The following is a 14,583-nucleotide window of genomic DNA, read 5'->3' as shown; positions in this document are numbered from 1 at the left end:
CCACAGTGTCTTTAGTACCTAATCTTGGATGTGACATCCCATCACTTCTGCTATATTCCATTGGCCACAGTGATCAATCATGTTACAATGAGGGAGGGGAATCGACAAGGGTGTGAACTCCATGAGGTGGGGATCATTAAGGGCCATCTTGGAGACTGGCTGCCACATCTTCTTACAATCTACTCTGTACCACAGGGATTACAGAACTTCCCTGCATAAGACCTTCCAATGATTTGCCATTATGCTTAAGTTAAAAATTCCCAATTCTATTTTTCCAGTTGGGTAGAAGTCCGATTCATGAGCCCAGACTGCTTTCATTTTGTGAATTTACCCTAGTTTTGTTCTTGGCAAATGGTGAAAGAGACAATGGGGGTGTACCCATATCTTAAAGTTTTAACCTCTAAATGGCACACATCATTTCTGTTCAACTTCATAGACCATAAATCAGCTTATAAGGCCACATGCACCTACACAAGGAGGTGGGGAAATATTATCTTGCTGTGTTCAGTGAGTGCTACTTTTAAGGTATGCTTTACAATTTGAGTTTTCTGGCAATAAGTGATGCTACTGGACTGGAAAGTAAAATTTTACCCTAATACTAGATATGCCTTATTAATTAATTATTATAAAATTCACCATGGCGTACTTAAAGAGAACGTGGTGAGGCTGAATGATATAACAAAATGACATCATCAGTCTGGGAAATCCCACAGAGAGGAAATTTCAGCACTTTGGGCACTATTTCTAGCAGTTTCTTTACATACTAATGTAGTCTTTCATTGACACCCTTTGGGGCAGCTTCCTGATCACTCTGAATACATTATTGCCCTCTCTAGATGACCCAGACTGGACCCTATGATTCTAGCACCCCATTCGCATATGGTAAATGGAATTCAGGTGACTGTCATCCAAAATGACAGCTTACTTCTTCTCAGAAAAAGACCACTTAATTTGTGTGACATTTTATCAGAGACATAATTTAGAGGTCAAACCAGACAATAGATAAAGATAAAAGTAATAAAGGTAAAAGTTCCTGAGGAAGTATTACCTTGAATCTGTAATAAGAAGTAACCATTACATTAAAAAGAGAAAGATGAGAGACTATCTTAAGAAACAAGAAAAGTTTCATTATGATTCAAATTGTAAGTTATATTTCCCTGCTAGTTATTTCATCAAAGACAGAATACTAGGGGGAGTCATGGGAGATTAAAAAAAAAAACATTTCTCATCCTTTTGATGTTATTTCAATGTGTGATTTAATGCTCTCTTCTTCAAAATTAGTGGATTTTTTGGCAACTTTGTCCCTTTTCATGATTGGCAACTAAAGAAAGGAAGTCTTTATCAACTTTAAAACATACTACAGCTGTGAGAGTGAATCACACAAGTTATCATTATAATCAGAAATTTACTTAATCATAATTTTTTATAAATCAAATATATAAATTTTTATAAATTAAAAATATCAAAAAATAAATCATAAATTTATTTTAATGTACTGCTATACGTTGAAAGGGTGCAGTTAAAGTGCATGAAAATGTATGGCTGCAAAACATGCAATATTGAAAGTCATTATTACAACGTTCATTAGAAAGCAAGATAGGCAGGTAAAGCAATTTAGCTTCAGTCTTCAAAAATACTGTCACTGAACTGAGCACTAACGTGTTGACTGACCAAAATAATGCAAAAATCTTCCTTTCTTAGGTCTTTTAGATCAGATTGATAACCTGGAGGTAGAATTATGATCTAATTATGAGATGGAAACAAAAACATATAAAAAAGATCGTTTTCACATACCTTGCTAATTTAATTTCTAAAATACATTTCACTTGCAAAGTGAAACTTGAATTAATAAGGTGTGTATTAATATAGAGATAATATATAAACCTCTATTTAGCTGCTGGAATTCTATACATATTCTGAATTTTCCCTGCCAGTCTTCGATGCTACTACCTACAGAATAAGCTTAATAAATTTTCAAAAGAGCTGGTAGAGGGTGAGTGAATCATCATCTTCTTCATTATCACCATGAAAGAAAGGATCCTGATAAAGACATTACATTCATTAATATATTGACAGCATGGCCAAATATTAAAATGCTTCAAAACAACAAATTCTTTGTTATGCTTTGAATTTTCCCAAGTCGAAATATTTTTCTGTATTTGAGTTATGCTTATTTATATGAGTATTAATTCACTTAGTGAGGGCAAGCTTTAAGGTCCACAGGCATCAGGACACAAACTGAGCTTTACTAGTTAGTAGAAATTGGCCAAGTTCGCATTCTAATATGGGGGACTATTCCATGACAGTTAGGACCTAAGTCCCATTATCACAAGAAGAAAAGGAAAAGCTTGAAAGACTAGACAGTCAAGTTCCAACAGAAAGGTAAAACATAGTGTGATTAGAATATATTAAATATTTACAAAACCCAATGGGGGAATGGGGCCTTTTTTTCATATTTAAACGTGTGGTCTTATGTTTCTCCAATTCTTTCATTGATGAAAAAGATTCATGTAGTAACTAAAGATCTTTGAAAACTTTGACCTTTGATAAATATCTAGATGAGCATAATTCTCAAATACCCTATAAATGCACTAAACATTTTACTTGCATTATGGCATGAAACCCTTATGAAGTACATGCTGCTGTTTCTCACAGTTGTATCACTAGCATCTAGAATAGACAGCTAGCAAATACTAGTCAAATAAGTACTGTTTTCCTTTTAACATGGGATCTTTAAATCAAAACTTTCATTTTTTTCGAGTAAATTCTCTAGCATATTTTCAGTGATGCCATCCAATGTGCCTTGAATTCCATTTTGATACAGAAATAATAAAAGCTGGTTACCATTAAGCAGTTAAATGCAGATATCTTGATTTTTAATTAGAAGGTGTTTTTTTCAAGTTAGAGAAACAGTCCTTTCCTTATTTCTTTCTGAATTTGTTGTTTTTAAAACTCTAGCATTATTTCACTTTTACAATCTTCTATTTTAAAATTTCATAATAAAAAAACCCAGAATATTTGCACTCATCCCTTACTACTATCAAAATCTTTGCAGGGATTTAGTAGTCACCCCCAAACTCTGAGGTAACAAATGCAATTCACAAAGTCATTCTGTCTTCATGCAACACGTGAAAACCTTATATGATATTTTGCAACATACACAGGACATTTCCTTTCCCTAGTCTGTCTTCTTCTTTTTTTTTTTTTTTTTCCTTTCAATGTACTAAATACCTCCATTTTGCCTTCACTGACTGAGTCTTGGGAGCTGACTTTCAAGGGGCTAATAGGAGACAAAATGACAAGTGAACAAATTAATATAATTAAATCTTATAGGTGTTTTGATAGAATTATCACAGTCTCCTAAGACACAGGCAGTAAGGTGGGATGGGCAAAAAAGTCAGTAAGAAAAGGAAGAAGCTGAAAGTCTAAGAAAGATATGGAAAAAATAACACTTGACTTAGTCCTCAAATATTTAGTAGGCATTCAGCAGGAAGCGTGAATGGGATAAAGGGGTTTTGGGGTAGAAGGAACAGATGAAATGCAAAAGTGGAGGTGAGATGAGCACTGAGTGTCAGTCCTGCAGGCGGCTGGGCATGGCTGCTGCTCGGAGAGATAAAAGGGGAGAGGCAGGTAGAGGTGAAATGTAGTAATTACTACATTTGGGCTCGGTTCTGCCCATTTCCAGGAGGATGACTTGATCAGATCTCTCTGCAGGCAATATGAAGAAGGTGAAAAGACAGAGACCAGGACTGGGACATTTAGACCTACTAGAGAGTGGGCTTGAGGATATGAGGAGGGGGAAGGGTAAGCTGGGACGAAGTGAGAGAGTGGAATGAACATATATACACTACCAAACGTAGGGTGGATAGCTAGTGGGAAGCAGCCGCATAGCACAGGGAGATCAGCTCGGTGCTTTGTGACCACCTAGAGGGGTGGGATAGGGAGGGTGGGAGGGAGGGAGACACAAGAGGGAAGAGATATGGGAACATATGTATATGTATAACTGATTCACTTTGTTGTAAAACAGAAACTAACACACCATTGTAAAGCAATTATACTCCAATAAAGATGTTAAAAAAAATAAAAATAAAAGAAGAGAAAGAAAGACTAGTAGCACTTGAAGAAAGGAGTGAGACCAATGTGAGAGTTCTTGGTGACAGAAGTGTCAGGGAGCGTGATGTTGCACTCAAAAGGAGCAACTGCTGAGACCGTCATGAATGGACTCTGATCTTTGCAGGGTGTGGTCCGAAGCAACAGATGGTGAAGCTCTCAGGGACTGGCAACAGTGGAAAACCACGAGGGAGCAGTGTTAGTGGGATCCAAGAGAGCTGGAGAGATGGAGGTGTGGCTGAGGTAGGGCCACCTCAGAGTTCAAACTGTGCCATCTTAAAGCAGTGCCATAAGCCTACCAAGCATGGGAAGTAGAGTGTGTGTGTGTGTGGGGGGGGGCTGTGCTGGAGCTTGGGAATCAGTACCTCTATCTCTCTTTTGCCTGCAGGCTTCTCATCAGCACTGGTCAAACCCAGCCAGAGGACAAAGGGATCTGAGTGTTACCCGCACTGAATGTCAGCCCTTTGGAGCCAAGGTCAGGGCAGAGAAGGGTGGGTGGTGGAGCCGGAGGTCCAGCACGAGGCACAATCTCCGTGATGATAGGGTTTGGTGGGAGGAAGCAGAGTGGAGAGTCTGGGGTGATTCTAGGGCCTCAGGGCCCTAAAATTCAGAGATCACAGAAATTGTGATGAATGATTTTAAAAAATTGATCGAACTGTGAAGTGTTCAGCCTCAGCAAATTTTCTGTCTCTCTGACAACAGCTACACTGGCCCCATATAGCACAGTGGGTTTGTGTGCTGTGCAGAGCCATTGGGTCAGGAGGCAGGTAATGGATGACATGAAACCCTCGGTTCTGTGCTAATTCGTCTTCCCAGAGTTGGCAGCATTTTGTAATTTGCACAAAGGTGCTACAAACACAAGCTGCACCTTTGAGCTGTCACCATTAAAATGGGAATTTGCCCTTGATCCCAAAGGAGGTGAATAAAGTCAGAGACTCAAGGTCAAGACAAGTAAAGGTCAAGGCAATGAATGAAGGCATCAGTATACACTTACCACCTGTGAGAATATTTATGCAAATTAGGCTACCGGAAGTGAATGTTAAATTAAATGACAGATTTTAAAATAAATTTTATATGTTGGGGCCAGTATGAGGGCTTGGAAATTTTCCAAAATGTCTGTTATTTTGGCTTTGACTCCAGTCTAGCCTGGAGGAAATCTTTATCGAACTTGTTTACCTTGATTTTTTTTTATTAGTTTAATAATTGATATTAACAATAACAGTCTGCTTATAGCTTTATGCTGTTCAGCTTAAGAGATCTTCAAAGCTGTTCTGCTTGGTCCATGCTTTCCAAGGATAGATTAGTTTCCAAGTTTCCAGCTAAATTGAAAATCAAACCAGGTGGGGGAAGGAATGTTTGAAATTGATTCTTTTCAGGTTTTCTGGGCATTGGACATGCATCTCACATTTCCAAAGAGGAACGGTGAAAGAGACGAATGGACAGGACCTCCTGTTTTGTTCACACAGGCCACAGTCTCAAAACCATAAATGAGAAAGAAAAAATATTTCTTTGACTTCTTCCAAAATACAAGAGTAGGGTTTTCGTCACGTTCATTTATACACATTCCTCCTAGGAGAGCACAAGCTTTCCTTCTGATCTATGGGAGTTGGGATTTTCCAAAGTTGCAATTTGGAGTCAGGGAGCAGGATTTCGTATAGCTTTTTGAGGATCTTTCTATTTGAGATTCTTCTATATAGTTTACAAAAAGGGGTCTGAGAACATGGATGTCTGTCCTTGGCTTCGTTCATATAATCAAAAAGTTTTTGAGAGAAAAGCAATTTTGGTTTGCTCATCTGTCTAGACTGCATTACATCTTACTGAAATGTGTGGTACAAGTCTACAAGTCTTTTTCTACCATTTTGAAATTCAAAAGAACTGGAAAAATAAAAAGATCTATGTAACTCATTTGGTGAAAAAAACCTCACTCGACCTAAACAATTTAGCAGCAAAAGTTGACATAAACTACACCTCTGTTTATGGTATTTATTCATTCTTCTTGGAGTGAATATTAATATATTTTACTGCAGTAATGTGGTAGTTATAAGGTGATGCCCCAGACCTCTGATTGATTATATTAATGTAAAGAATACAAAATGTATTGCTATTCAAAAATTACACGAAATTGTACATTCCAAAAATAAATCTGGCTTCAAAATTGTCAGAGTCTCAGCTGTCAGATTGCAGACTTGTATTGACAGGAGACATGGTTACCTATGAAACGCTGGCTTCTTTCTCAGAAAAGAATGAAAATGCTTCTAATTTTGTTTTTATCTTATCTCTTTTAAAACTGTGCTGAATGTAATGGATGCTCAATGAATATTGTTGACATAATAATTTGTTACTGATTAATATATATGAAGGCAAAGAAGAAGAGGCATAATTAAATGTGTGGAAGTTTGAGGAGATAAAGATATATCCTCAAGGTGAGAGAGGCACAACCAATTTTCCAGGTGAGTAAGGTTTAGAGGAGGTAGAATTCCAAGAGGTAAGGCTTCAAAACATAAAGACTTTAAAAAATACCCTTTCTTTCCTAGGAAACTAAAATTGATTTTTTTTATCATCCTGTGTTTAATATTAGTCTGGGATACTTGGAATTTCTTTTCTTTTTCTTTTTCTTTTTTTTTTTTTTTTGCCCACATGGCATGTGGGATCTCAGTTCCCCAACCAGGAATCGAACCCGTGCCCTCTGCAGTAGAAGCATGGAGGAGTCCTAACCACTGGACAGCCAGGGAATTCCCTACCTATAATTTTAAAAATACTCTGTTTTCTTTATGGACAAAAGAATTGGGATAGCTATTAAAATTAGTTTATAAATAAGATATCAATAATTTAAAGCATTTATTGAGCATTAGCAGACCGAGTGCTATACATTCATAATTTAATTTAAACCTCACAAAAACTGTATGAGGTAGAAGTATTATTTTTCCCATTTTCCAGATAAGGGAGTTTCTAGATAAAGCAAATAACTTGTCCGAAGTCATATAATAGTAAGGGTGAGAGCCAGAGGGTTAGGCCCAAGCAGAGCCCAGATCCTTTGTGCTTAAACTGCTACACTGTACTTTATTCTATAATAACCTGAAGTTCATGGTTAAAAAAAAATGTGGCCACACAATACTGTATAATATGTGCTGGGCTTTGTTCTCTCATGAGGGCTTAGTTGGGAGTTATCAGAAAGGCCCTCCTGGACATAAGCCATATCGTTAGGGAAGCATTCAGCTGCAATGAAAAACAGGAAGTCCAATAACAGAGCTTAAATAAATAAGGATTTACATTTCTCACATAAGAAGTCTGGAGGTAGGTTGTTCTCAGCATGGATATATTGGATTACGGGCGTCAGGTTCAAGATCTTTATGATTTTTTTGGCTTTTCTCCTAATGGCCCCAAGTTGTTTGATGCAATTTCAGTTTTTGTGTCCCTGTTCAAGGCAGGAAGAAGGAGGAAGGAAGATGGATCAGCTATGACTACCCTTTTATCCAAGGAAGTTAAAATTTTCCCCAGAAGTGTCTCAGCAGTTGTCCAGTTATATGGTTCTATGGCCACCCCAGGTGCGAGGGAGTGGGAGAGAGTAAAGACCCATGTGTTAGTTGGATGAGTCCAACCATGGGCCATCATCAGGGCAGGGGTCTGCCAACGTTTTCTTTAAAGGGCCACATAGTAAATATTTTAGATTTTGCTTTCTAGATGGTCCCTGTAGCAGCTGCTCAGGTGTGTGGCTTTTGTAGTGGAAAAGTGGCTCATAGACAATATGTAAATTGGGCTCATTTGTGTTCCAATAAATCTTTATTTCTAAAACTGGGAGTAGAAGTAATTTGATGGGTGGCTATAATTTACCAACCCCCAACTTGCAACTTGGTGCATTGCTGCTTAGCCAAACTGAGATTTATGTACGTGCAAGGAAGAAGGGAGGGGATCATGGATAGAACTAATAGCGTCTGTGGTTGAGGATAGAAACATTCTCTTGACTTATTATTTCCCCCTCTTTTCCCAAGTTTGCGGTTGGAGGGTTTATGCTCTTGTGCTATGGAGTTGTAAAGGCAATAGTCTTAGACGTAGCAGCCTCCATCAGGAGAGCTTATGGGGAGCTGGTTAGACAGACTTGAGGCTACCTGTTGGCCCACACAAACTGTCTGCTTTTGGTACTGGGTGCGAGAGACTGTTGGGTACCAGAATATGGAAAACTGTGATTTCCCGTTTCCCTGTCCATTTCCCACTCTTCTTCTTCCTTATTATTCAGCAAGGGGAAGCAATATGCTTAGATAAAATAGTTAATTTCCAGCCCCTCATGCTACAAGATGTGGTCATGAACATTATCCTGGTCAATGAGATATGCATGGAAGTTTCTGGGCAGAAAAGCTATTTAAGGTGGCAGTTTCCTTAGCATGAGCTTTTTTTAAAAAAATATTTATTTATTTGGCTTAGTTGCGGCATGCAAGATCTTTAGTTGTGACATGTGAACTCTTAGTTGCGGCATGTGGGACCTAGTTCCTTGACCAGGGATCGAACCCAGGCACCCTGCATTGGGAGCACAGAATTTTAGCCCCTGGACCACCAGGGAAGTCCCCTTAGTGTGAGCTTTTGCCTTTCTCCTATCTCCTCGTGCCCTTTCTGCTTGGACAGAACCATCTTGCAACCACAGTGCAAGAAGCATGAGGGTGAAAGCCACTAAAATGACTGAATCAGAGAGTAGAAGATGCCCAGGTACCTAATAACATTCTGGAGCTACTACACTATGGGCAGCTGGACATGTTGTTACACGAGGGAAAAAAAAAACAACCTTAAATTGTTTAATCCATTGCTTGCTTGGAGTGTCTGTGGCTTGAAGCCAGATGCACTTGTGACAGATATTCAGGGCATCTTGTGCTTTAATGGGGATAAAGAAATAGCTCTCTTTCCCACATAGAGTCAGGGAGAACAGGACTCCTCATTTTCTGGGTAACAGGAATCCTCATTTTCTGCTTCTGACTCTGTGGTGAGATATTCAAATTTTTCTTAGTCAGGGTTAGTCTCCCCTAGTTTTTAATGCTTTTTGGTTGAGATTGGCTTAGTGTGTTCCATTACAGAGAACATGCTGTGAGGTGGTGTCTGGGATTCTGATTTTCTGCTTTGGTTCCCACCACACCTTATTTGTTTATTAGGTCACAGATGTTCCTTCAAACCCATTCAAGCTGAATAGAGTTACTGCGACTGCATTTCCTCAGCTCAACTGTTGAATGTATTTTAAAGTGTCAAGCAACTACATTCAATACAGAATTAAGAATATTTTGTAATATTTCAATTGACATACAGGTTGGTTACAGAAGTTCTGCATTTAGAAAAAAGTAAAATAATTTTAATTCCACCAAGTGGAGATAACCACTGTTAGCATTTAGTGTGACCTTCATGATACACATACAGGCACATACATTATATTCACGTTCACCTGCTTGAAATCTTAGTGTATATTGAACTTTGCATCTTGTTGGTTTTTCACATTATAAAGTGAACAATTCTCTATTCTCCCTATGTATTTAAAACATGATTTTTTAGTGGCTGCATAATACTGCATCATATTACAAACACTGTTTTTTTTTGTTTTTGCTTTTTCTGTTTTTTTTCTTTTCTATTCCATTATGGTTTATTACAAGATTTTGAATATAGTGCCCTGTGCTATATGGTAGGACCTTGTTGTTTATCCATTCTATATATGAGAGATTGCATCTACTAACCCCAGAATCCCAATCCATCCCTCCCCCACCTACTTCCCCCTTGACAACCACAGTCTGTTCTCTATGTCTGTGAGTCTGTTTTGTAGATAAGTTCATTTGTGTCATATTTTAGCTTCCACATATAAGTGACATCATAGGGTATTTGTCTTTCTCTTTCTGACTTACTTCACTTGGTATGATCCTCTCTAGGTCTATCCATGTAGTTGCGAATGGCATTATTTCATTCTTCTTTTAAGGCTGAGTAATCAAACTACGTATTTTTTTTTTTTTTTAATTTTTAACATACTTTAATGGAATCCAATTCTATTTAGCTTTATACTGTGCTTTTAAAAATTTTTACTTCTAATGACAGTTCTCCATACCATTAGCTATTTTTTTAAAGAAATATGGAACGCTTCATGAATTTGCGTGTCATCCTTACGCAGGGGCCATGCTAATCTTTTCCTGTATTGTTCCAATTTTAGTATATGTGCTGCTGAAGTGAGCACTCAAACTATTTTTTTAAAACTCACTATAGATAGACGTTTTATTTGTTTTTAATATTTGGCCATTATAAAAAAATACTGTAATGAACAAACATATGTAAATTTTTTACCTTTGTTATGTCTGAATATTTTCTTAGGACAGATTACTAGAAATTAACCTTCTGGATCAAAGAGTGATAGTTTTCATATACTGCCAAATTGCCCTTCTGAGGGATAGGGCTGAGATTTAATCCCATTAATAGTGTGTATGTAGGTTTATATGTTTGTGCTATTTTCTGCACTTTCATGTAACTTTAGCCAAGTTTTAAAAAAAAGTTTGAAATCAATTTCACAGGAAAAAAAAGTCTTTAGATCTTACATCCCTTTAATGGATGAGATTGAGCACCTACTTGATACATTAATTTGGCTAAGCTTTATTTCTCTTATAACTTATTTGGTTGTATGTATTTTACTCATAGATATTTTAATTACTTATGTATTACTGATATAGATTCTTTCTTCTTTGTGTTTTTCACAAAATAGATTACTGATATTTCCTGAATGCGACATAATTGTGAGCTTTCTGTGATATTCCTGTGAAAATAGCAAATAGTAAACCCCATGAAGTATTACAACATTTAACAGTATTTTAGGTTGAAGTTGGAAGATGTTACACTCCTGACATTACCATTTCTAAAGAGCATACGTCTCCTTTGATATGTTTTCTTCAAAAATGACATGCACTTAGAGTGGGGGGAATCCATATTTTTTCTTAAGTCATATAAGTACTGTGAACAGTAAACTTTAACAGAACTTCTCCATTCCATGGCCTTGCTCCATCATCCGACCTTGAACTGCAGATTTTCAGTCTCTCAACAACGAGTCTTCAGGTGCTTGACTCTGAATGCTTATGCTACCCTGAACATTTTATACCACTTTTTGAAACTCAAATATTTGTATCTCTTTTCTTCAGCTACTTTGAAAGTGGTACCATTTATCTAGAAAGGTTCATAAAGTATAGGCTGTAGGCGTTTATTTAAACCTGTTTGATGACTTTAATCCCCTTGAAGCTAAAGCAAAGTCTTGCATAAGAGTATAGTATTCCAGGTTTTTACGATAATCGCATATTATACATTAGGTAACTCTTGAAAACCTTGCTTTCCTTAAACCTACCACTTTAATCAGCCCTTTGTTCTCATGAAAAAATTCTAGAATTCCTGGAGAGCTTATTTCAAATGGATACTTTTTAACAGAGTTTAAAAATGTTATATACTTAAAAAGTCACCTTCTCTGATACTGGTGGCATCTGCTTCTCATTCTGCTGTGACCAGCTCTATTGGCTAAGATTCTTCATTGGGAAACCAGAAACTGATGATGTCATGTCTGAGAATTTCATTGTGCAGCATTGACGATGGGAAGAAAAGTACTTTTTCTTTTTTCCTTGCCCCTCTCTGAATAAAACACTGCTCTATCTCTCACACTTGCCTAAAATAAATGTGTTCTATGCCTGATTGTAACTCAAACAAGAACTCTATAGGACTACCATGAGCCAATCTCTAACCCAGCGGATAACTAAGTCAGAGGCATTACATTTCAAAATTAAAATATGGGGTAGCTTCTCTCTTAAAGGAAGATTTCTGTTTTCAAAGACTGAAAAGGTCAACTATATCCAGGAATTATTTTTGGCTAGTTTATGGGCAATAAACATGAGATCGATGAGAGCATGTTTAGTTAGATTACAATGCATTTCCTTTGGTTGTGTGCTGGATGTTTCCATCAACTTAAAGCCTTAACACTTGGTATCTCAGAAATTGGTTCTGAGACAGTCTCTTTAAGGTAGTCACTATTGGGGCTCAGTCATAAGCGCTGTAATAAGTAGGATATATCAAGCTTGTGTCATGCCCTAGCATGGCCTGCACTGACCCACACAGCGCCTTCATGTAACTTAGGAACAACCCCTCCCCCCTCATCTGGTGAGCACAGGGCTTGACAAGCAATGGTCCCTACGTACAGGTTAAAAAGGGTGCTGCCGGCCCCTGGGCAGTTCCAACCCATACCCAGGCCCAGGCCCAGGTCCGGAGAATGGAATGTCGGCTGGATTTTAATCCCCACTTGCTGCCTTAGCAAGGCACACTTGTTCATGGTGCAACGTACACAGTTCACATGTAGTGTGAAGTGCTTTATGTGGATTAACTCACTTAATTGAGAGAATGAGAACGCTATGGTTTGAGAACTATTATTGAAAGCACAGTGAGCTAAAATCACTCACCTGAGCAGGAAGGGGTGGAGAAGGTGGGCTAAGGACACATCCTAGCTTCCTGAGAATGCTGTGACTCAGCTGAGAACTAAGCCTGCAGGAGAAGAAAACTGTCTTCCTTCACTTCAGAAACCTTGCTATTTATTTGTATGAGACACTCCCCGGAGCCCCTGGAAGGGCCTCCTAGTTCACGCCCAGAGTTTACAACTCTGAGAGGGAAGGAGGAGTGTTCGTGACAAACTGGGAAACCGTGCCTAATGAAAGAGATGCAAAAACACTCATTAAAAGTCTCAGAAAGAGGATGGTGAAATGCTGTTCACAGGTTATCCAGGGTTGTGTCCCATGGAGCCATCTTTCCCTTTAGGTATATTGATGGACCCAGACCTGATGAGATGAAGATCTGAGGAATGCAAGCAAGTTAGATCCTTAAATCATCCATGAACGCCCGAGTTTCCCAGAATTATTTAGTGTCGTCAGGTATGATGGTGGACAGAATAGGAAAGATGTGCTGAGGACCATGCTGGGAATAGAAGGGTGTCAGGTGGGCAGCCGCAGGGCTGAGCAGTGCCAGCGCCACACAGGGAGAGTGGCAGGGTGAGGATGTGATTGTAAGAGTGAGGCGTCAAGCATGGGAGCACCAGCAGAGAAGGGGGATGAGTCCCGGCCGGGAGATCATGTGATCTCACAGGTCCTGCCACAAGAGAGACACCTGCTTGGGAGTTCAGGGCTACAGACTTCAGACTGTTTCCCACATGCTCTGTCTGAACACCTCTTTTTCCTTCTGGAGAGTAGTAGTACAAACTGAGTGACATAGGCTGGGGTAAATGGAAAGGATTTGTATAAGCAAGAAGAAAGGGGACGAACATCTTTGGGGAGTGGAATTAACTCTAGCAGCTGAGACATTGCAGTGTGTTCAGGAGGCAGGCCAAGCTGCTGGGACAAAGAACTTGTGTTGTGGGACAGCAGAAGTAAAGATGGGAAGGCAGGTGTGAGCCATATTGCAAACAGTGGGACTTTTAGAAAGGGAAATTTACATTTTTGGAACATCTTTAATTTGCCGGACAGTTTAATGTACATGAGTCCATTCCATTCTCACTATAACTACCATTTTTATTGTTTTTATTTATGATTGCAATTCACATTTTGCTGATGAGGAAAATGAATCTGAGGGAGGTTAAGTAACTTATGAGTTTAGGGGTGGATCAGAGACTTGAACCCAAATTTAACTGATTCCAAAACCCAAGCACTTTTTATTCTCCCATGCTATCAGAATTTAACAAAGGGGTTCTTGGGAAACATGATGAACTTAATGTCTGAGGATGATTAGAATAACTATGGTGAGCCCGATGGACTTGAGCAGAGAGCCTAAGGGCACGGCGTGTTTTAGGAAGTAATTGTAAGTAGAGCCTAGACTAGGTTTGAAGTCAAGGAAAAGAGTAGACGTAAGGAGATTCCAAAAGAAAAGTTAGTGGGATTTGGCATCTGGCTGAATAAGAGTTGAAGGAAAGGGAAGAACCAGGTAGAGCAGTGAATGGAACACTGGATGGAGATTTAGGATACTGAGGATTGGGCCTGGTTCTTGCTTGCAATGTGAACTTGCAGAAAACAGGATCTCTTTCAACTGCATGTCCTTGTCTGAAAAGTAAAGGGATTAGATTAGGTATCCTTGAAGACTTTACCCAACTCTAGCATTCTGGGCATCACAGATTCAAAGATGACTCAAAGTTTGCAAGCCTGGGTTTTTGGAAGAACATCCTTTCGTTGATGGAAAGGGCATCCTTTCATTAATGGAAATGCACTAATAGGGAAGATGGTCGTTATGTTTTCGGATGGAAAAAGCATGTTTTCAGCGATGTGCATGACCATCGTCCCAGATGCGCCCTGCTCTTCACCCGATTCCCCACCACAAAGATTCTTCCAACCTTCCCCATTTACCAACCTTCCACCTTCCAGCCACAGCCCCACATTCTGATCCGTAGCTCCCGCATTATATGCTGATACCACACTGAGTAATCCCCTTTAGTCTTGCAAACTGTCTATGTTACAC

The 14,583-nt window shown here is 38.8% G+C and overlaps 1 non-coding gene across 1 annotated transcript; it reads right to left on the bottom strand.

Annotated features, from left to right (window-relative positions):
• Positions 1 to 10,195: 10,195 nt before the first annotated feature.
• Positions 10,196 to 10,303, bottom strand: LOC131756442 (U6 spliceosomal RNA). Its single transcript, XR_009335626.1, has one exon. It is a non-coding gene; the product is annotated as a U6 spliceosomal RNA (small nuclear RNA).
• Positions 10,304 to 14,583: the final 4,280 nt, after the last annotated feature.

Source organism: Kogia breviceps, chromosome 4 (assembly GCF_026419965.1).
Source record: "Kogia breviceps isolate mKogBre1 chromosome 4, mKogBre1 haplotype 1, whole genome shotgun sequence".
In the NCBI taxonomy this organism is placed as follows: Eukaryota; Metazoa; Chordata; class Mammalia; order Artiodactyla; family Physeteridae; genus Kogia; species Kogia breviceps.
Note: the sequence above shows the minus strand (reverse complement) of the source record. Positions and strands in the feature narration are given on the sequence as shown.